Here is a 4,765-nt window from a genome sequence, read left to right as displayed (position 1 = left end):
CCATGCTTAGTTTTTGTTGAGCTCTCTGATAAATAGCAAGTAATTGCGAAGACTATGACCAGAATCAGGCACACCTTAGTCTCCAGACTGATATCACTGCTCTTTAGCACTTTGGAGAGGTCCCTGAAAACATACATCCCCAAAGCAATTTGCCTTTCGATTTCCTGACCGTTGGTGCCAAGATTGTTCAATGTAGAACCAACCAAGCTGAAATTGTTAACAACCTCAATCTCTTCTCCATCTATCATCATGGTGCTGCCAATTGGCCCAGTGGTGAGAATATTTATTTTCTTGATGTTGAGCTTCAATCCATATTGAAGACTGCAGTCTTTGACTTCAACAGCAAGCACTTTAGGTCCTCCTCAGTTTCAGCAAGCAGGGTTTTGTCATCTGCATAATGCAGGTTGTTGATGAGTGTTCCTCCAATCCTAATGCCACATTCCTCCTCATAAAGCCCAGCCTCCTGAACAATCTGTTCTGCATATAGATTGGAAAGGTACGCAGACAGAACACATCTCTGATGCACTCCTTTCCTGATTTTGAATGCTGTAGTGTTTTCTTGTTCTGTTCTGAAGTTTGCTATTTTCTGCAGGGTTAGAACCGACCCATAACTAACTCTGGTGGGTTTTCAGAAGCAGTTAATCACAAGGGAGGAGACTGCCCATTAGTCTCCCACAGAACAGCTGGTGACCTTGAACCACGTGACTTCAGGATTGCAGTACAGCTTTCTGCCACGTTCATAATCTCAGGCGTTCCTAGAACCATTATTGAAGGAAACCAAAGTGATCATTGATGTCTGGAGGTCCATGTCATGGTAATGAAACTAAGCCCAGATTTCAGTTTAAAGAGCATCATGTGAAGAAGCTGAGCTTCCCCTAATGCAGGATCTGACTTAAATTATGGGTTTGGAATTACTCCAGGTAAACTGAGCATGACACAAAGTGTTGGGGCTGAGGAGACTGGAATTCACAGGGGCTGAGACTCAAAGATGTCCTGGAGGGGCAGAGATTGAATGGTGGCAATGCAAAAATACCATAAAGGAGGTATTATAGTTATCTAGTGCTGCTGTTTCACATGCAAGCAAGATTCTACTGAAGATGATCCAAAAACGACTGGAACAGCACATCAGCAGAGAACTACCAGAAGTCCAGGCTGGGTTTAGAAGGGGTCGTGGTACTAGGGATATTATAGCTGATGTTAGATGGATCTTAGCTGAAAGCAGGGAATACCAGAGGAATGTATATCTGTGTTTCATTGATTATGTAAAGGCGTTTGACTGTGTGGATCATAACAAACTGTGGCTGTCTCTGAGAAGAATGGGAATCCCAGAACACTTGATCGTGCTAATGAGAAACCTATACTTGGACCAAGATGCAATTGTCAGAACAGAGCAGGGCAACACTGCATGGTTCAAAATTGGGAAGGGTGTACGCCAGGGATGCATCCTGTCTCCATACCTTTTCAACCTGTATGCAGAACAGATTATCCGGGAGGCTGGGCTCTATGAGGAGAAGTGTGATGTCAGTATTGGTGGAAGATCTATCGACAATCTGCGTTATGCAGATGACACAACGCTGCTTGCTGAAACTGAGGAGGACCTGAAGCGCTTGCTGCAGAGGGTCAAGGACTGCAGCCTTCAGTATGATTGAGGCTCAATGTCAAGAGGACAAAGATTCTCACCACTGGATCAATTGGCAGCATCAGGATGGATGGTGAAGAGATTGAGATTGTTAACAACTTTAGTCTGCGTGGCTCCACGGTCAACACTCTTGGTACCAGTAGCCAGGAAATCAAAGAAGGTATTGCGATGGGAAAGTCTGCTGTTAGGGATCTCTCCAAAGAACTGAAGAGCAATGGTGTCACTCTGGAGACTAAGGTGTGTCTGATACAGGCTATGGTCTTTGCAATCACTTGTTATGCATCAGAGAGTTGGACAATGACTAGGAAGGATAGAAAGAGAATTGATGCCTTTGAGCTGTGGTGCTGGAGAAGAGTATTGAATGTACCATGGACTGCCAAGAAAACAAACAGATTCATTCTAGAGAGGGTTAAACCAGGCTGCTCCTTGGAGGCAAGGATTCTGGGGCTTCATCTGGCATACTCTGGACATGTTGTAAGGAGAGACAGGTCCTTGGAGAGGGACATCATGCTTGGTAGGGTGGAGGGACAGCGTAGGAGGGGAAGACCCTCTGTGAGGTGGATTGATTCAGTGACTGGGGTAATCGGGATGGGTGTGTCAGAGGCGGTGAGATTGGCACAGGATAGAGCAGGGCTTAGGGCTGTTGTCCACAGGGTCGCTATGGGTTACAAGCGACTCTATAGCACATAACAACAACAACAGTGCTGCCATAATGGGAATGCCACATGGTGATGGCTTTAATAAACAGAACTTTATTCTGTTATAGTATAAGTCTAAATTCAGAGCACCAGCTCTACAGGCAGGAAGGCTTTGTACACTCTTTCTGTAGCCTCTGAAGTAAGCTCCTCATCCCCTTTCAATGCCTGTGGCTCCTAAGGTTCCCAGAGATCTCCATGAATCTTAGCATCTATCTCTGTGTGTGCATGCGCACAAGTGAGCATGCGTGCTCATGCTTTAATCAGTTATAAAAAGTTTTGTTGTGATCGAAGTGAAATTTTACATTAAGTTTGTTCCAGTCAACAATTAATACATTATGTTTCATAATGCTGATAGTCTCCATAGTGTAATATTACACTTCCCACTCCCTCCTTATGTTTCCCATTTCCATTCATCCCTTTCCTATCCCTTCCTGCCTTTTGAGCTTTATCTCTGGGAAAAGCTGCCATTTTGGTCTTGTATGGTTCTAAGGAGTGCATTTGTCCCTGGTGTCACTGATCATCTGAAAGGTCTGTCTACTGTTTGACGAGAGGTTGAGTCAATGGAATGATTTTATTTCTAGGTTTGAAGAGTGATAAAGAGCTATAGTCTCAGGGGTTCCACAGGTCTCTCTACAAGATCAGTAAGCACGGTCTACTTAATGATTTTGAGTTTTGTTTCATTCTCTCAGAGACCTTCTATTGTGATAGCAGTGGTAGTTGAGTATCAATCATCTAGTTCTTTTTTAAATTATTATTTATTTTAATGAAAATTTACAGAGATTTTGGATTTCCATTTATTTATTGTTGCACTTTTCTCCCTGCCCACTCCCCCCTCCCCAGTTCGCTCTTCTCTTTGAAAAGTAAAAGAAAAATTTTTTCATTGTTATACAATCCGTCTCCACAAGTCCACTCCACTATGCAGCCTTCGTTCTGGACTCCTGTCATGACAATAATACCTAATCACATATCCCTTTTAAACAGTCTTCTCCCTCACCTGTTCCATTTGTTTGTTGATGGGCACTTGGGTTGTTTCCAACTCTTTGCTATTGTGAACAAAGCCGCGATAAACTTGGGTGTGCATATATCTGATTGGGTGGCGGTTATAGTCTCTTTAGGGTATATTCCTAGTGCAATTGCTGGGTCAAATGGTATTTCTATTTCCAAATTTTTGAGAAACTGCCACACCGCCTTCCATAGTGATTGCGCCATTTTACACTTCCACCAACAGTGAATAAGGGTTCCAGTTTCTCCACAACCTCGCCAGCATTTGTTGTTTGCTGTTCTGTTAAATTTTGCTATTCTTACTGGGGTGGGATGATATCTCATAGTTGTTTTGATTTGACATCTCTCTTAGAGCTAGGGATTTTGAACATTTCTTCATGTGTTTCTTGGCCATCTGAATGTCTTCTTTGGAGAAGTGTCTGTTCATTTCCTATGCCCATTTCTCAGTTGTGTTCTTTATCTTTTTGCGGTGAATCATCTTGTTCTTCTGGTCTCAAGGTATTGGAAACTAGAGTTCACATCATCCATTCATCCTATAGACTAATAGTCTTTTATTTTCTTCACTCTTCTTTGCTTCAGATGGGGGATAAATCAATAGCTGCACCTTAAGTATACAATTGCAAGATTTTTAGGTCCCAGTCCATACTCACCTAAATAAGTTCTAGAATGCTGTCTTTGTAAACTGTGTTATTCGCATCTATCTTCCACTGTATTGAGGAGGTTCTCAGCACAGGGACATCCCAAGTCCAAAAGACTTGCCCCATCCCCAGTCCTTCTCTCTGAGTGATAAACAAATGTCTCTTTCTATGCTCAATTTTCTCTTCTTTTAGGTCTTTTAAGAGAAAAGGTGATGCAGCCACACCCCAGGGAAACATCACTCACATGGAATCAGGGTTGTAGTGGAGATTAAAGGGAGTGCATCCCACCCATATCACTTTACAGTTTATTAGCAGATCACATCAGGGATGGATAACAGCTCAATTGTATCATTATATAATTGTCAAAGCACAGAGATCAGAGACCAGCCAAATTGACATATATTTTGAGGGGACACATTTCAGTTAACAATGCAGAAATGGATGGATCATTGAGGGCCATCTTTGAAATCTGTGTTAAGGTTTTCAAATGTATTATCTCTTGGTTTATATTATGGTTATAATCACAGGGTGAAAAAGAGGCCACAGAGCCATTTATCACCCTTATTAACAGGATGTTGTTGTTAAGTACCGTCAAGTACAACTCACAGTGACCCTATGAACAACAGATCTGAACCCTGTCGTATCCTGTGCCATCCTCACAATCTCTGACACATTCATGTCCATTGCGGCAGCCACTGTGTCAATCCACCTGGTTGAGGGTTTTCTTCTCTTTCACCATCTCTCCACATTTCCAAGCTTGATGTCTTTCTCCAAAGAATACTCTCTCC

Source organism: Elephantulus edwardii, unplaced genomic scaffold (assembly GCF_000299155.1).
Source record: "Elephantulus edwardii isolate Elephantulus edwardi_28Jun2011 unplaced genomic scaffold, EleEdw1.0 scaffold00131, whole genome shotgun sequence".
Taxonomy (NCBI): Eukaryota; Metazoa; Chordata; class Mammalia; order Macroscelidea; family Macroscelididae; genus Elephantulus; species Elephantulus edwardii.
Note: the sequence above shows the minus strand (reverse complement) of the source record.